Source organism: Phacochoerus africanus, chromosome X, assembly GCF_016906955.1.
Source record: "Phacochoerus africanus isolate WHEZ1 chromosome X, ROS_Pafr_v1, whole genome shotgun sequence".
NCBI classification, from domain to species: domain Eukaryota; kingdom Metazoa; phylum Chordata; class Mammalia; order Artiodactyla; family Suidae; genus Phacochoerus; species Phacochoerus africanus.
In genome coordinates, this window is record NC_062560.1 from 54,620,426 (window position 1) to 54,640,515 (window position 20,090).

The 20,090-nt window shown below is 37.3% G+C and overlaps 1 protein-coding gene across 2 annotated transcripts in view; it reads right to left on the reverse strand.

Moving 5' to 3' along the window:
• The window catches only part of ARHGEF9 (Cdc42 guanine nucleotide exchange factor 9), a 298,553-nt gene that overhangs the window by 270,804 nt on the left and 7,659 nt on the right, over positions 1 to 20,090 (reverse strand). The window lies entirely within an intron of this gene.

Genomic DNA, 20,090 nt, shown 5'->3' on the forward strand with positions numbered 1-20,090 from the left:
TTTGGTTCATATTGAAATGGGGGAAGTGAGGATTCTGCATTTGCTATTGACTTTAACCTTTACTCAGTGTGAGACAAGGCAAATGAATTCATGTCGATGAGTCTCAATTTCCTCATCTGCATAAAAGGGATAGTGATAATACCTACCTTGTGAGATGAAGAAATGAGATAATGCACTTAAAGCACATAACAAAGTACTTTAAAAAGAGACTATATATGTGTGGAAAAGCAAGAATGAGAGAGAGAGACTGATTGAGAGAAACTTTCTCTTGCCAGAAGCACATCTTAGCTAAGACCAATTTCAAGTCCTCTCCTTTGATATCAATATAGCCAGGTGTTTTCATCCTCAATCCTTATTTCTTTTCCAAAATTGTGACCTCCAAGTTGAAAAAGAGGAAAGTAATATCTATGAAGTATCTGTGCAGTATCTGTTATGTATCAGATACCCTACTGAGTATATTTATGCATACCATATCATTCAGTCTCCACAACTACTCCCTAAGGTAGATAGTAGCCCATTTTACAGTAAGGAAATCAAAGGTAGAAAGGATAAATTAGTTGCCCGGGATCAAATGATAAATGATAGGTTTATCTAACTGCAAACCAGCCATACTATCTTTCTAGAAAAGATAAAAAATAGTTCCTGGACCTACATTCTTTAAGTTCCTCCTTAGTACTCCTAAGTCACTGTGAACATAGTTTTTTCCACCTGTATTATCCATCCCTAAGAGGATTGGATGTACAGAGAAGTTAACAGTTTGGATGGCAAAGGTATAAAAAACTAATAAGCAGGAACTTAAATTAAAAAGAGGGCAGAGACCAGAAGGGGAACTTTAGGACCTCTGATGATAGCAGAGCCTGAAAGGAAGAAGAAAGAAGAATCCTTTCTGGGCAAGAACTAAGCCAATGAAAAGCCATGTACTCTTTCATTACTACAGCCCTCCCCACTTCCTTTTCATCTAAGAGTGTTCTTCCCTTGTTGTGCAGGGACTTAGATTTGGCTCATCATGGTGGCAGAACTTGAGTTGCAATTCTATGCTAATCCAGCATAAAAAACATCTTTGCTGGCAAAATATCTGGCAGTATTTTTATTTGGGGACAACATTTTGGTGGCCTAAACAGGGACCAGAACATTGGTGAGCAAACAGGTGTGTTACCCATAATTAAGCCCATGGTTACTCACTGTTTTCTCCCCAACTCTGGAGTTTGAAAATATGGCTTTCTCTTGGATCTGAACTCTTTGTATGTGAAGCTCTCCAGGCTTATTTCGGATCTCTTTTAAGGTTTCATCTTTCTGATTAAAGCCTGGTTCTGTATGCAGATATCTGTTTGGCAATTTGATCTGATTTTAACATCACACTGTATCAACAGAAGCTGGCTAAAAACACCTTCAGTACAATTCCTCCAGAAATAGGAGGTGTTCCTCTGAAAATGTGATGGTTTTTCAGGCATCAGCCTATTACTTTGGAAGAGGAGCTGTTTACTGGAAACTGACTAAAAAATCCTTTGGCCTGGCTCCTGTGGGACCAAGCTGCTTCCTTAGAAATGGCTGGTATTCAAGTCTGCAAACTGTTAGAATTGCTCTTGGTGTTATATGCCAGTTAAACTGTTTGAAAATTGTCCTTTACTCTATAGAAAAACCTTTGAGAAATCAGATCTCAGTTATCTCAGCATTTTAAGGGCACCCTCCATCACAGGAACTCTGGCAAACCTTGGTTCTTTCTCTTGTGCATTTTAAACTAAATGAACCAACCTGACCAAAGGCAATTTAGAATACCAATGGCCATTATGGGAAACTTTGAAATCCACAAACGTAATTTCCTTAAAAACAAATTGCACTTCAATAGCCCAAAATTTTCCAGAGCTGAGTGGAATTCATATTTATATTGGTATTTTGAGGCTTCCCAACATTATCAGGAATCTACAAATGCCTTTTTGGAAAATAATATTTTAAGATTAACTAAAGCAAACAAATGATTAAAGAAAGATAAAATAGCTCTCAAAGCCTCAGGCCCTTCTTCCTCGCCTTCTTTTGTCTCTGGCTTGTTTTCTGATGCCATCTTGTTGTCTCTGCCTCTCCCTCCTCTACTCATGGCCAGACTCCATATCTGTCAACAACTTCATCCTTCACTTCTACACATCATACACCTCTATAACTTCAGTTGTCCCATACTAATTCAATCATTCAACTTTCATTTTTCTCTGAAACTCTCCCCATGCCCTTTTCCTCTGAATTTGTCAGAAACTGTCCCTTTAAGATTAAGTCTTAGGAGGATCCAGAAGCTAAACTTTTAATTTCTTTTTTTAAATTATTTTTATTATTTATTTTTTAATTTTTTAATTTATAAAATTATACATGATTTACAATGTTCTGTCAATTTCTATTCTACAACAAAGTGACTCAATTATACATATACATACATTTTCTCACATTAACCTCCATCATGTTTCATCAAAATTGACTGGATAGAGTTCCCTATTCTACACAGCAGGATCTCATTGCCTATGCACTCCAAATGCAATAGTTTTCATCTACCAACCCAAAACTTCCAGTCCATCCCACTCCATCCCCTTCCCGCTTTGGCAACCACATGTTTGTTCTCCACGTGCATGAGTTTCCTTCTTTCCTGTAGATAGGTTCATTTGTGCCATATATTAGATTCCAGATAAAAGTGCTATCATACGGTATTTGTCTTTCTCTTTCTGACATACTTCATGTAGTATGAGAATCTCTAGTTCCAGCCGTATAACTAAAAATGGCATTATGTTGTTCTTTTTTATGGCTAAGTAGTATTCTATTTTGTATATGTACCACGTCTTCTTAATTCATTCATCTGTCAATGGACTTTAGGTTGTTTTCATGTCTTGGCTATTGTGAATAGTGCTGTAATGAACATATGGGTGCATGTGTCTTTTTCAATAAAATTTTTTTCCAGATAAATGCCCAGGAGTGGGACTGTTGGATCTTAGGGTAGTTCTATATTTAGTTTGCTGAGGTACCTCCAAAGTGTCTTCCACAGTGGTTTTAACAATTTACATGCCCACTAACAGGCTGGGAGGGTTCCCTTTTCTCCACACCCTAACCAGCATTTCTTTGTAGACTTATTAATGATAGCCATTCTGACCAGTGTGAGGTGGTACCTCATTGCAGTTTTGCCTTGCGTTTCTGTAATAATTAGTGAAATTGAGCATTTTTTATGTGCCTGTTGGCCATCCATATGTCTTCTTTGGAGAAATGTCTATTCAGGTCCCCTGCCCATTTTTCAACTGGGTCGTTTGATTTTTTGCTATTGAATTGTAAGAGTTGGTTGTATATTTTGGAGATTAAGCACTTGCTACTTGCATATTTGCAACTATTTTCTCCCATTCTATAGATTGTCTTTTTTTGATGGTTTCCTTTGCTCTGGAAAAGCTTGTAAGTTTAATTAGGTCCCATTGGTTGATTTTTGTTTTATGTCTATTGCTTTGGGAGACCGACTTAAGAAAACATCTGATGTCAGAGAATGTTTTGCCTATGTTCTACTCTAGGAATTTTATGGTATTTTGTATTATGTTTAATTTAAAAATTTTTTTTTGTCTTTTTTACCATTTCTTGGGCTGCTCCCTCAGCATATGGAGGTTCCCAGGCTAGGGGTCTAATCAGAGCTGTAGCTGCCAGTCTACGCCAGAGCCACAGCAATGCGGGATCTGAGCTGTATCTGCAACCTACACCACAGCTCACAGAAATGCCAGATCCTTAACCCACTGAGCAAGTCCAGGGATCGAACCCACAACCTCATGGTTCCTAGTCAGATTCGTTAACCACTGAGCCACAACAGGAACTCCATTTTTTTTAAATTTTTTTTTAAATTTTTATTATAGTTGATTTAAAAATCAACTGTCAATTTATGTTGTAGAGCAAAGTGATCAGTCATACATATGTGTGTGTGTGTGTGTGTGTGTGTGTATATAATACACATCCTTTACATATGTATATACATATATACATTCTCTTTCTCACAGTTTGAGTCTTTAAGCCATTTTGAGTTTATTTTTGTGCATGGTGGGAGGGTGTGTTCTAGTTTCATTGATTTACATGCAGCTGTCTAGTTTTCCTAGCACCACTTGCTGAAGAGACTGTCTTTTTCGCATTTTGTATTCTTTCCTCTTTTGTCAATGATTCATTGAACATAGGTGTCTGGGTTTCTTTCTGGTTTCTCTATTCTGTTCCATTGGTCTGTATGTCTGTTTGTGTTAACAGGACCACACCATCTTGATTACTGTAGTTATGTAATATTGTCTGAAGTCTGGGAGAGTTATGAATCCTACTTGGTTTTTTTTTTTCCTCAGGATTGCTTTGGCAATTCTGGGTCTTTTGTGGTTCCATATAATTTTTTTTAGATTGTTTGTTCCAATTCTGTGAAAAACGTCATGCGTAATTGACAGGGTTTGCATTGAATCTCTAAATTGCTTTGGGTAGTATGGCCATTTTACTGATATTAATTTTTTCCCATCCAGAATCATGAAATATCTTTCCATTTCTTTGAATCCTCTTTAGTTTATTTGATTAATGATTTATAGTTATCAGCATATAAGTCTTTCACCTCCTCAGTCAGGTTTATTCCTAAGTGTTTAATTTTTGGGGTGCAATTTTAAAAGATATTGTATTTTTGTATTCCTTTTCTAATACTTCATTGTTTGTATACAGAAATGCAACTGATTTTTGAATGTTAATCTTGTATCCTGCTATTTTGCTGAATTTGGTGATCAGTTTGAATAGCTTCTGTGTAGAGTCCTTAGGGTTTTCTATATACAATATCATATCATCTGCATACAGGGACAAGTTTACCTCTTCTCTTCCAATTTGAATACATTTTATTTCTTTTATTTGTCTTGCTGTGGCTAGGACTTTCAATACTATGTTGAATAACAGTGGTGAGAGTGGGCATCCTTGTCTTGTTCCATATTTTAGTGAAAGGCTTTCAGGTTTTTCTCCATTGAGTATTTTATTGGCTGTGGGTTTGTCATACATGACTTTTCTTATGTAAGTTGTGTTCCCTCTGTACCCACTTTGATAAGAGTTTTTTTTTTTTTTTGTCTTTTTGCTATTTCTTGGGCCGCTCCCGCGGCATATGGAGGTTCCCAGGCTAGGGGTCGAATCGGAGCTGTAGCCACTGGCCTACACCAGAGCCACAGCAACGCCGGATCCGAGCCACGTCTGCAACCTACACCACAGCTCACGGCAACACCAGATTGTTAACCCACTGAGCAAGGGCAGGGACCGAACCCGCAACCTCATGGTTCCTAGTCAGATTCGCTAACCACTGTGCCACGACGGGAACTCTGGTAAGAGTTTTTATCATGCCTGGTTACTGGGTTTTGTCAAATGATTTATCTGCATCTATTAAGATGCTCATGTGGTTTCTGACTTTTTTTTGTTAATGTGGTATATGGTGTTGATTGATTTGCATATCTTGAACCATCCTTGTGAATTTGGGATGAATACTACTGGTCATGGTGTGTGATCTTTGTTATAAGTTGTTGAATTTAGTTAGCTAAAATTTTGTTGAGAATTTTTGTGTCTATATTCATCAAAGATACAGGCCTATAATTTTCTTTTTTGGTAGTATCTTTGTCTGGTTTTCATATTAGGGTAATAGTGGCTTCATAGAATGTCTTCAGGCGTTTGTTCCTTCTCTTTCAACCTGTTGGGAAAATTTAAGGAGGATGGTTATAAATTCTTTGTATGCTGTGTAGAATTCGCCAGTGAAGCCATCTGCTCTGGACTTGTTTGTAGGGGGCATTTTTATTACATATTCAATTTCATCTCTAATGATCAGTCTGTTCTATTGATCTGTTTCTTCTTCATTCAGTTTTGGCAGGCTCTATGTCTTCAGAAAATTTTCCATTTCTTCTAGGTTGTTAAATGTGTTGGCATATAATTGTTCATAGTATTCTCTTATATACATATTTTTTTGTATTTCTGCAGTATCCATTGAGATTTATCCTTTTTCATTTCTTATATTGTTTGAGTTTTTTCTCTCCTCTTCCTGGTGAGTCTGGTCAGAGGTTTATAAATACAATTTACCAATTCAAAGTACCAGCTCTTGGATTTATTGATTTTTTTCTATTGCTTTTTTTATATAATGATTTTTGTTTTTTTTCATTAGAGCTGGATTAGACAGTAGACTTGTGGTTGCCAAGGGGGAGGGGGAGGGAGTGGGATGGATTCAGAACTTGGGGCTAATAGATGCAGATTATTGCCTTAGAATGGATAAGCAATGAGGTCCTGCTGTGTAGCACTGGGATCTATTGTTTTTTGACTCTAATTATTTTTTTTTAAAGAGTCAAGATTTTCTTACACTCCTTCCCTGCATTTTGGATGTGGGGGATATTGATGTCCTTTTTTTAACATCTTCGCGTTTATCCTTTCCTGTTCCTGTATTTGTAATCACTTTCACAATAGTTTTTTTTTTCTTTTAGTTCTGTATATTGGCTTATTTAAGTGATTACTTTCCAATTGTGATTTCCTCCAGCCTATTTCTTCTTACTTAGTTTTTATTTTTTTTTATTTTTTTAATTTTTTTTTTATTTTCCCACTGTACAGCAAGGGGGTCAGGTTATCCTTACATGTATACATTACAATTACATTTTTCCCCCAGCCTTTCTTCTGTTGCAACATGAGTATCTAGACAAAGTTCTCAATGCTATTCAGCAGGATCTCCTTGTAAATCTATTCTAAGTTGTGTCTGATAAGCCCAAGCTCCCGATCCCTCCCACTCCCTCCCCCTCCCATCAGGCAGCCACAAGTCCCTTCTCCAAGTCCATGATTTTCTTTTCTGTGGAGATGTTCATTTGTGCTGGATATTAGATTCCAGTTATAAGTGAGATCATATGGTATTTGTCTTTGTCTTTCTGGCTCATTTCACTCAGTATGAGAGTCTCTAGTTCCATCCATGTTGCTGCAAATGGCATGATGTCATTCTTTTTTATGGCTGAGTAGTATTCCATTGTGTATATATACCACTTCTTCCGAATCCAATCATCTGTCGATGGACATTTGGGTTGTTTCCATGTCCTGGCTATTGTGAATAGTGCTGCAATGAACATGCAGGTGCACGTGCCTCTTTTAAGTAGAGTTTTGTCCAGATAGATGCCCAAGAGTGGGATTGCGGGGTCATATGGAAGTTCTATGGATAGATTTCTAAGGTATCTCCAAACTGTTCTCCATAGTGGCTATACTAGTTTACATTCCCCCCAACAGTGCAGGAGGGTTCCCTTTTCTCCACACCCCCTCCAGCACTTGTTATTTGTGGATTTATTAATGATGGCCATTCTGACTGGCGTGAGGTGATATCTCATGGTAGTTTTGATTTGCATTTCTCTTATAATCAGCGATGTTGAGCATGTTTTCATGTGTTTGCTGGCCATCTGTATATCTTCTTTGGAGAACATTCTGTTCAGGTCTTTTGCCCATTTTTCCATTGGGTGATTGGCTTTTTTGCTGTTGGGTTGTATAAGTTGTTTATATATTCTAGAGATTAAGCCCTTGTCAGTTGCATCATTTGAAACTGTTTTCTCCCATTCTGTAAGTTGTCTTTTTGTTTTCTTTTGGGTTTCCTTTGCTGTGCAAAAGCTTGTCAGTTTGATGAGGTCCCATGGGTTTATTTTTGCTCTGATTTCTAATGCTTTGGGAGACTGACCTGAGAAAATATTCATGATGTTGATGTCAGAGAGTGTTTGGCCTATGTTTTCTTCTAGGAGTTTGATGGTGTCCTGTCGTATATTTAAGTCTTCCAGCCATTTTGAGTTTATTTTTGTGCATGGTGTGAGGGTGTGTTCTAGTTTCATTGCTTTGCATGCAGCTGTCCAGGTTTCCCAGCAAGGCTTGCTGAATAGGCTTTCTTTTTCCCATTTTATGTTCTTGCCTCCCTTGTCAAAGATGAATTGACCATAGGTGTCAGGGTTTATTTCCGGATTCTCTCTTCTGTTCCATTGGTCTGTCTGTCTGTTTTGATACCAGTACCACACTGTTTTGATGACTGTGGCTTTGTAGTATTTCTTGAAGTCTGGGAGAGTGATGCCTCCTGCTTGGTTTTTGTTTCTCAGGATTGCTTTGGCGATTCTGGGTCTTTTGTGGTTCCATAGAAATGTTTGGATTGTTTGTTCTAGTTCTGTGAAAAATGTCATGGGTAATTTGATAGGGATTGCATTGAATCTGTAGATTGCTTTGGGTAGTATGGCCATTTTTACAATATTGATTTTCCCAATCCAGGAACATGGAATATCTTTCCATTTCTTTACATCTTCTTTGATTTCTTTAATTAAAGTTTTATAGTTCTCGGCATATAGGTCCTTTACCTCCTTGGTCAGGTGTACTCCGAGGTATTTGATTTTGTGAGGTGCAATTTTAAAAGGTATCGTATTTTTGTATTCCTTTTCTTACTTAGTTTTTATTTAGAGGAGCCCTTTCAGTATTTCTTTGAGAATGTGTTTGGTACTGCTCTATTCTTTATGGTTTTGTTTGTTGGAGAAATAATTTATTTCTCTTTCAATTTTAAATGATATTCTTGCTGGGTAGAGTATTCTAGGCTATAGTTTCTTCTTTTCTAGAACTTCGAGTATATCTTGCCATTGTCTTCTGTCCTGTAGTGTTTCTGTAGAAAAATCAACTTATAGCCTTATGGAAGTTCCCATATAATTAACTTTTTTTTCCTTGATGCCTTTAAAATCCTCTCATCTTTATTTTTTTTCCATTTTTATTGTAATATCTCTTGGTGTGTGTCTATTTCGGTTCAACTTGTTTGGGGCCCATCTGTGGTTCCTGTATCTTGATATCTGTTTCCTTTATTTTTTTATTTTATAATGTTTTTTATTTTTTCCACTATAGTTGGTTTACAGTGTTCTGTCGATTTTCTACTGTACAGCAAGGTGACTCAGTCGCACATACATGTATACATTCCTTTTTCTCACATTATCATGCTCTATCATAAGTGCCCAGATACACTTCCCAGTGCTTTGATATGTTTCCTTTAGATTTGGAAAGTTTTCCACCATAATTTCTTCAACTTTATTTTCAATCCCCTTTTCATTTTCTTCTCCTTCTGGAATCTCTGTTATGCATAGATTGGCCCACTTTATATTTATCCCTTAGACTCATATTGCTTTCATGTTTTTTTTTATTTGGTTTTTTCCTGCTGTCCTGATTATGTGATTTACATTATTCTATTTTTGAGGTCACTAATTTGTTTCTCTGCATTATTCATTCTGCTCTTAAGTGCCTTCAACTCAGCTTGGGTTTGCAAATGAATTTCCTAATTTTTTTGGCTCCTCATTATATTTTCTAGTTCCTTTCCAATGTAATCTGCATTACTGTTCATATCAGCTCTTAATTCCTTCATATCTGCTCTTAATTCCTTCAGTATTTTCACTATCGCTTTTTGAACTCAGTATCAGTTAGACTGCAAAGTTCTGATTCATTCTTTGTATCATCAAGGGAATTCTCCTGCTTTTTTTTTTTTAAACTGGAAATGGTTGCTGAGCATCTTCATTTTGCTTATATTTTTTTTGTTCTTTTAGTTTAAAGAAAACAACTATCATAGCTCTGGAGGGCTATTATATACCATAGTTCTGGAGGGCCCCTGGGTAGATTGTAAGGGCTTACTATTTTTCTTTTTTTTTCTTTTTTGACATGAGGGCTGCTTTTAGTTTGGATGCTTGCTATCTTTTTCCTCAATGTGTGCAGGCTATTATACTTGTGCTGGTATATGGCCTTCATGTGCTGCCAGGGAGATGGAGGCAATGGGCATAGCTGGTAGCCAATGCCTGGTAGCTGGGCTCTTGAGAATGGCTGGGACCCATGGGGAGGTAACATTGACTTTTCATGTTGCACTGTTGGCTCTTATTTTTTTAAAAGGTAATGTGGGTATGCTACTACAATTGCTTTTGGGGCAGCATCTTTCCCTAGAGTACTTTGGCCAAATAGGCTAAATCATATGCTCTTAAAACAAGCTTCTAATTTAGCCAAGGATAAAATGGCCAATATTTATACTGATAGTAGATGTTATTATTATTATTATGAGTGGCTCATGATTTTGAAATGTTGGGGAAGAAGTGTGGCTTCCTTATTTCCAATGAAAATACATTAAAAATGGCCCCTATGATTATGAATGATTGAATTTAATACTGTTACCTACCTCTTTATCTATTAATAAGATTCTAGGGTATAGTTCTAAATTTGACTCTTTGGAAGCAGAGGAAAATTATCTTTTTGACATTTCCACAAGGAACAGTGCCCTTAAAGGAAACACAGCATCTGAACCACTAACATTGTCCAAAGTGAAATTTCCCCAAACAATAAGAGTAGGAGATTTTTTAACATTCCACTCACATCAATGTACAGATGCTCTAGACAAAATATCAGTATGACAACAGGGTCCCTAAATGAATAGAAAAGTTAGACTAAATTGATATTTTCAGGACATTATGCCCAAAAAACTCAGAATATACACTCTTTTCAAGTGCACATGGAACATTTTCAAGGATGGACCACATACAGGGCCACAAAACTATGCTAAAAAAATTTAAGAGTATATAAATTATTTCAAGTATCTTCTATGACCACAATGGCATGAAACTAGAAATCAAACACAGGAAAAGAAATGAGAAGAAGCTGACTACAGGGAGACTAAACAACATGCTACTAAAAAGACAATATGTCAACAAGGAAATCAAAAGGGAAATTAAGGAATTCCCATCATAGCTCAGTGGAAACAAATCCGACTAGGAACCATGAGGTTTTGGGTTTGATGCCTGGCCTTGCTCAGTGGATTAAAGATCTGGCACTGCTGTGAACTGTGGTGTAGGTCACAGACATAGCTTGGATCCCATGTTGCTGTGGTTGTGGCATAGGCCGGCAGCTGTAGCTCTGATTCAAACCCCTAGCCTGGGAACCTCCATATGCTGCAAGTGCAGCCTTAAAAAGCAAAAAAGAAAAAAAAAGAAATTAAAAAATACCTTGAGACAAATGATATTGGAAAAACAACCATTCAAAATCTATAAGATGCTGCAAAAGTGGTATGTGGAGGGAAGTTCATAGCAATACAGGCCTTCCTCAAAAAAGAAGAAAAATCTCAAGTCAACCACTTAACCCACCACTAAAGAATTAGAAAAAGAAGAACAAACAACCCTAAAGTCAGCATAAAGAGGGAAATCATAAAGACAAGAGGGGAAATCACTAAAATAGAGATTCAAAAACAATAGAAAAAAATCAATAAACCCACTAACTGTTTCTTTGACAGGGTAAACAGAGTTGACAAACTTCTGGCCAGAATCACCAAGTAGAAAGAAAGAACTCAAACAAAATAAGAAATGAAAAAGGACAAATCTCAATGGGTAGTACAGAAATACAAAAAACCATAAGAGACTACTATGAACTATTATATGCCAATAAATTTGAAAACCTAGATGAAATGGACTTCTTTCTATAGACTTACAGCCTTCCAAAACTGAATCAAGAAGAAAGAGATCAACTGAACAGTCCAATCACTAGAAATGAAATTGAATATGTCATAAAAAAACACCCCCTACAAACAAAAGTCAAGGACTAGATGGCTTCACAGGCAAATTCTACCAAATATACAAAGAAGAACTTATACCCATCCTTCTTAAATTTTCCAAAAGGTTGGAAAAGAGGGAACACTCCCAAAGACATTCTATGAAGCCACCATCACCCTAATACCAAAACCAGACAAAGACACTACCAAACAAGAAAATTATAGGCCAATATCTTTGATGAACATAGATCCCAAAATTCTCAACAAAATTTTAGCCAACTGAATTCAACAACATATAAAAAAGATCATACACCACAACCAAGTGGTATTAATCCCAGTTTCACATGGATGTCTCAACATACACAAAGCAATCAATGTCATGCACCACATCAACAAAAGTTAAAAGGCACATGACTATCTCAATAAATGCAAAAAAAAAAAATTTGACAGAGTCCAACATCCATACATCCATTCATGACAAAAACTCTTACTAAAGTGGGTATAGAGGGAACATACCTTAACATCATAAAAGTCATTTATGACAAACTCACAGCCAATATAATACTCAATGGAGGAAAGCTGAAATTCGTCCCATCAAAATAGAACAAGACGAGGATGTCCACTCTCACCACTTTTATTCAACAAAGTATTGGAAGTCCTAAACACAGCAATCAGACAAAAAAAGAAATAAAACATGTCCAGATTGGAAGAGAAGCAGTAAATTTGTCACTCTATGCAGATGACATGATACCATATATACAAAAAAACCTAAGGACTCCACACTAAAACCACTTGAACTGATCAATGATTTCAGCAATGTAGTAGGAGACAAGATTAACATACAGAAAGCACTTGCATTTCTGTATACTAATAATGAAATATTAGAAAAGCAATATAAAAATATAATACCTTTTAAAATCACACCCCTAAAAACTAAATACCTAGGAATAAACCTGACCAAGGAGGTGAAAGACTTATGTGCTGAGAACTATAAAATATTAAACAAGGAACTTAAAGATGATTCAAAGAAATGTAAAGATTTCCCATGCTTCTGGATGGGAAGAATTAATATCAGTAAAATGGCATACTGCCCAAAGCAATTTACAGATTCAATGCAACCTCTATCAAATTACCCATGACATTTTTCACAGAACTAGAACAAACAATCCAAAAATTTACATGGAACTATATAAGATCCAGAATTGCCAAAGCAATCCTGAGGAACAAAGACCAAGCAGGAGGCATAACTCTCCCAGACTTTGAGCAATATTACAAAGCTACAGTAATCAAGACAGTGTGGAACTGGTACCCAAACAGACATAAATACTAATGGAACAGAAGAGAGAACAGAGAAAGAATCCCAGACACCTAGGATCAATTAATCTTTGACAAAAAAGGCAAGAATATAAAATGGGGGAAAGACAGTCTTTTCAGTAAGTGGTGCTGGAAAAACTGGATGGCTGCATGTAAATCAATGAAACTATAATACACTCTCACATCATGCACAAAAATAAACTCAAAATGGCTTAAAGACTTAAACATAAGACAAGACACCATCAAACTCCTAGAAGAGAACCTAGGCAAACATTCTCTGACATCAACTGTACAAATGTTTTATTAGGTCAGTCTCCCAAAGCAATAGCAATAACAACAAAAGTCAACCAATAGGTTCTAATCAAACTTACAAGCTTTTCACTGCAAAAGAACCCATAGAAAAAATAAGGTACACTATGGAATGGGAGTTTATAGTTTCAAATCATGCAACCACAAGGTATTAATCTCTAAAATATACAGAAAACTCATAGAACTCAACAGCTGAAAAACAACTCAATTGAAAAATGGGCAGAAGATCTGAATATATATTTCTCCAAGACATACAGATGGCCAACATTCACATGAAGAAATGCTCAACATTGCTAATTATTAGAGACATGCAAACCAAAACTACAATGAGGTACCACCTCACACCTGTCTGAATGGCTATCATTAATAAGTCAACAAATAATAAATGCTGTAGAGGGTGTGGAGAAAAGGGTACACTCCTTTACTGTTGGTGGGAATGTAACTTGGTACAACCACTATGGAGAACAGTAAGGTGTTCCCTCAGAAAACTAAATATAGAACTACCATATGATCCCACTCTTGGGCATATATCTGGACAAAACTTTATATTGAAAAATATTATTGAAATATTAATGAATATTGAAAAAATATTCATGCACCCCTATGTTCATTGCAGCAATGGTCACAATAGCCAAGACATGTAAACAAACTAAATATCCATTGACAGACGAATGGATCAAGAAATGGTCCATATACACAATGGAATACTACTCAGCCATGAAAAAGAACAAAATAATGCCATTTGCAGCAACATGGATGGAACTAGAGACTCTCATACTAAGTGAAGTAAGTCAGAAAGAGAAAGACAAATATGATATCACATATTTGGAACCTAATATATAGCACAGATGAACTTATGTACAGAAAAGAAACAAACTCATGGACACGGCAAACAGACTTGTGGTTGCCAAGGGGGAGGGGGAGGCAGTGGGATGGACTGGGAGTTTGGGGTTAGTACATGCAAACTATACCGTTTAGAGTGGATAAGCAATGAGATCCTGCTTGTAGCACAGGGAACTATATCTAGTGTCTCGTGATGGAACATGATAGAGGATATTATGATAAAAAGAATATTATATATATATATATATATATATATGTCACATTGCTGTATAGCAGAAATTGACACAACATTGTAAATCAAGTATAATTTAAAAATTAAAAAAATAAAATTCCTTCTTCTTACCAATGCACATGCATTAAACCACTGGACTACTGACAAAATCATATCCTTCATGAATAAATATTAGTGTGGAAACATTAAGGCTACAAAATGTACGTACCTCACTTATCCCACTTCTCTGAATTACAACACAGTTACACCTGTTTATACTATTCTAAGACATTTATGTTTTAAATTGCCTAATAGGCTATTCAAGCTCTGACAAATGGATGTCATGTAATGTCCTCTGTCTCATGGGTATAAATACGTTTTAGTCATGGTCTATGTTTTCACACTGGACTAAAGCCTTCCCTTGCAGACAGTCTACTGCCTCTTCTATTGATAAAGTCCATTTATCCTTACCTGCGGAACCCCTCTCAAACTTCATAGTGATTGACGGACCTGTTCTACTGACCTGGTGAGGCATGAGATGGATGAGTCCCAGGCTGAACAATTGGAATCTGTTCCCTGTGAACATATACTTCAAGATAAAGATTATGGAAGGAGCCTCACCCTTCTTAGATAAGACATAGAGACCACTTATTTCTCATTCCTGAGGTCAAAGAGACCTCTGGAAGTACACATTTGCAGAAAGACTCCTCAGGAGTTGGAGAATGGAGTGGCACCAGACCATAGTACTCCATGTCATCTTCCCAGAAACCCTTGTGGTAGAATCTGTCCTGGCTAAAATGTGCACACACACACACACACACACACAGGAGAATATCTGAATCAGGCCAATGTGTGTGGAGCAAAATAACTGGCCAAAGGAAGCTCAGAAGGACTTCCCCCATAAAAGTGATTTAAACGTCCAAAGCACATGTCATTCTCTTCCTCTCTTGCTCTTTCTGCCTGTCTCTGTCTGTTTCTATCCCTCTCCCCCACCACACTAGAGCCTTCCTATAATTTATTTTACCTATCTTCTCTCTCATCTCTCTTAATAAACATTTTATTCCCTCACTACTCTCAGGCTCTTTGCTGAATTCTTTCTCCAAAGCAACAAGGATTATGGACCTACATCAAGTGGTTAGAGTTCAGCATTCTCACCCCACAGTCACCTGAGGACACTGACACTTGGACAAGTGTGTACTGCTGGGCTGGGTTTAAAACAGTTCTCTGTGCTTATTATTGCCCTTAATATTCTGGTTTACTAAAAAGCACCAGTAGCATTTTTAAAATTTACTTGGAAAAATTTATAGAGGCACTCCAAATACCTTGGCCAGAAAGGTTGTCCTTGGCCCTTCTAAATGTCAAATCCACACATTTTGTTTTTTTGTTTGTTTCCTTTTTAGGCCTGCAGTAGTGGCATATGGAAGTTCCTGGGCTAGGGGTCAAATTGGATCTGTAGCTGCTGGCCTATGCCACAGACACAGCAATACCAGGTATGAGCCAAATCTGTGACCTACGCTTCAGCTTGTGGCAATGCCAGATACTTAACCCAGGGATTGAACTTGCATCCTTATGGATACTATGTCCAGTTTTTGACCACTGAGCCATAATGGGAATGCCAACAAATCCACCATTTTGGAAATCATAAACTATCATCTTGTGAGACAGTCATAAGATGCCCAGTGCACTTGGATCCTGCTTCCCAAGGATAAAAAGGAGAGGTACGCTAATATTGCAATGGCATAATTGCTTCTATTAAATATTACTATGGTTTTCTAGAGGAATATTTTCACAGTGCACCCTTCAGAGTAGAAGATCTTAAGCATCACTCCTTGCAACCTAGAGATTCTGTCTATTGGAAAAGACACCTCCAGAAGAACTCTCTTTAACCTCACTGGAGAGGCCCCATCAGGTATTGCTAACTTACTCTTGTGCAACCATACTCTGAGGAATATACTCTTGGATTCACATGGTACACCTAAATAAAATGCAAAAACCTTACTGGATCTGTACATCCTCTGTTGACCTGAAAGTAAAGATTTCCTGGAACTGAAGCATATGGCCTCTGATGAGACCAGCTTTCCCAAGATATCCAGACCTGGTCTCTCGGAAGTTTGTTTCCAAACTTTTGATGAGAGCATAAGGGCTTCAGATGATCTCCAATGTCTATGATCTTGGTAATATATGGACTTTAAATGAAGAGTGCCTGAGAGTTCTTTCTTGTTACTGGAATGTGACTATAATAGGCTTCTAATTTGTGCACTTTCCCTCTGATATTAGAGACACTACACTCAGGAAAAGTCATTTCTAGCATTTAGGGACAAAAAGCCACTGAAACTAGAAAAACAGACTATTGATCAATAATGCTTTCAGATAAAGGTCCTGATCAAAAGGAGGAAATGTTAAAAAAAAAAAAAAAGTAAACAGAAACGACAGTTAAATAGAGTTGGGAGACCAGAAAGAGGAATTCTCATTCCCTGTGATGAGTGATTTCGAGCAGACTTGTGTAGGTCCTTTCCTGGAGACAGATCCCTCTGTGTTCCTACTTATTGATGACTGGGAAATGAGGCCATGGAAATATACTGTGACTTCCTGGGCCCTCTCTGTAGAATAAAGAACAAGCCCTAGTTAAAGTTTGGGAGATAAAGAAAGGAAAAACAAAGATAGGACAGTCAGCCAGGAAAGTAGCTTCAATAAGTCACTCACAAGGACTCCCAGTTTTGATTCAAAAGTAAAGATAAGTATGATAAGCACAATTTATAAGTTGTTTTACAGATACTAAAGTCCCCACCAAGTGGAGGAAGTTGGCAAGTTGAAACCAGAAAGTTGATGATGTTGACTCCTGAAATACCACTCTGTTACTTTACCAAAAACCAATCAGAAAGATGTCCACAAGTTCATCAAGCACCCTGTAACTCTATCCCTCACATTGCCTTTAAAAACCCTTCCCTGAAAGCCATCAGGGGTTTGAGTGTTTTGAGCATGAGATGTCAGTTCTCCTTGCTTGACACCTGTAAACCTGCAATAAAAACCATATTTTCTTTCACTGCAACCTGGTGTCAGTAGATTGGTTTTGCTGCTCAAGTTTGGTTTGCTAACAATCATGGAGCCCAATACTAAGAAGAAAGATTCCTTTTCTTTCCTGGCAAGGACTCAGTCAATGAAAAGAAATGGATCCTTTTTTGTTTGTTTGTTTTTTGACCATAGCCCTCCCAAATTTCTTTTCTCCTTTATAAAAATGTTCCCCTTCCCATTCCATGTAGAGCCCTGCAAGTGGCTTGCCAGGATTGCAGATCTTGAATTACATTTCTCTGCTGAAATCCAATAAAGCCATCTTTGCTGGAAAAGTATTTGCAGTTTTTTAGGTCAACACAGGTTAAGAGTCTCTGCCAAATTGGTAACAAGTTACCAAAGTCAGTTAATTATTATACATGGTTGAAGTCACTGGGTCTTCAATCCCTGTCCCAGGAACCTCCATATGCCATAGGTGAGGCCATAAAAAAAAGTCACTGTGTAGTACTGAAAACAGAGCAGTAAAAAGTACAAGTGATATTGAATCTGATTGAACCCTGAGAAATGGTCTCAAGGTTGCTTTTTACAATTATATTCAATCCTAAAATTAACTCTATCTCCTAGATCCATAAAATGTTAGAGCTAGAAGGCTTCTTATGGTCACATAATCTAACTCCTTCATTGAACATAGAAAAAAACGTGAGCAATGGAAGGAACTGAATCATTGAATTAGGGCCCACCCTGATCCAGTGTGACCTCATTTTACCTTGATTACATCTTCAAATAAGGTCACAGTCACAGGTACTGAGGTTTAGGACTTGAAAATATAGTTTGGCGGGCACAATTCTACCCAATACAGAAGGACACCAACTTTTGCAAACTGCAGTTTGGGGAGATATCAGAACTAAGAAGCTTTAAGCCTAGTTAAGGACAGAGGTAGGGGCACCCACACCTGGAAAAGGATAAGAAAAGCAGGATGGAAGGCAGTCATTTGTACTTTGGTTAAGGCCCATCCTGAATTAAGGTTACAATATATATAGCCTATAATGTCTTTAAAGAAAATATATTACCTGACTGCCCAAACTGAGGCTCCTATAGCATCAACTTCACAATTTGGAGTGTTCAGTAACAACTTGATGGGACACCAATTTCCGACTTTCCTCAGGTGTTCTTGAGGTTCTGGATAGCAGAATCCACAAGCACAGAGCAGCCTTGCTCACTCAGGGAGTGCCCTGCCTGCCCCTCCCATTATGTCTATATCTATATACGTGTGTGTGTGTGTGTGTGTGTGTGTGTGTATACATATAAATGACTAACCTAAGAACTTTCTTAGTTTATAACAAACAAACCAGTTTAGGAAGCTTCACCGTAATGGTTTTTACATTGGCTAATAAAATATTAGGGTAGTTAAAATTAATTAGTTTAACAAGAAATAAGAAAAAAACTGAAATCTAGAAACTTCTTCCCAACAGTGGAAATATTGAAGGGACATGTCCCAGAAGAATAAAGACATCTTTAGATAGTTATTAAGAAATAAGATAAATAGGAATTCTCACTATGGCTCAGCAGATTAAGGACTCCATGTAATCTCCATGAGCATGTGGGTTCTCCCTGGCCTTGCTCAATGGGTTAAAGATCTGGCATTGCTGCAAGGTCACAGATGTAGCTTGGATCCAGTGCTGATGTGGCTATGGTGTAGGCTTGCAGCTGCAGTTCTGATTTGACCCCTAGCCTGGGAATTTCAATATACCAGGAGTGTTCCATAGAAAGAAAAACAAAAAAGAAAAAAGGAATGGATAAAAAAAATGGATATTAATGAGATTAAAAAAAAGGCTCTGATAAAAACTACATAAGGTTGGAATGATTGAAGGGACCCCCCCATTGGTCTCAAAGGGCCAATGGTCTCTTAAGGGCCTCAAAGAATCTGCTCCATTTACCCCAGTTTAATATATACATACATAAATACACACACACACACAGACACACACACACACACAGATGTATATATACATATATATGTGACTGAGAAAAAAATAGAAGAAAATTACACTGAGTTACCTAATCAACAACTTCTTGGAGGCAACAGGCCAATTAATCAAATTAAAAGATTGACAAAATGGCCTGAGTCCCCTGGCTCAAACCTTTACTGGGGGCCCCAAAGTTTTTTATACAAAAATAGATAAGATGGTCAGGATTTTGATAAAAAGAAAGGTTTTTGGACTCCTTGTAAAACCAAGGCTAGTTGATGGGATCCTAAAGGAAGCTAAAGTTAAAGATATCGAAGTTGATATAATTGAGATGAAAGTTTATATAAATTGATATATTTAAATGGGCTTAATATAAGATGGCTACATCTATTCTATTCTGTGGGACAGACATTCTTACTGGGAAAGGCCTACCCTGCCAAGTAATTATAAAGCAGGTCATATAAATCTTGTCTTCAGACAATATTAATTAAACCTACTAAAACAAAACAACAGGATACCCTGTTATCCACACAGTATTGAGGCAGGAGATAGATGGTTCCTGGCTAGACATTTACAGTTAGCCTCCTGTTTATACTTTTTGAGGCAGGAGACAGGCTCCAGGATAGACATTTACAACCAGCCACCTGTTTATACTTCAAGATAGAAATAACAACAAGAACAAGGTAAATAACTAGACTTTGTCTTCTGTGTACACTTTAAACAATAGTAATGGCAGGGGCGGAGAGGTGCTAATCTCTGCTTGGGCAAAATGTGCATGTATATCAGGGAGGGCCCTTGGTCTGGTCAGGTGTGAGAAATAAAACAAGATAATTGGCCAAAGGAAAACAAACACCCAGATGAACTGCCCCATATAAGTGATTTAAGTCACCCCTCTGGTGCATTC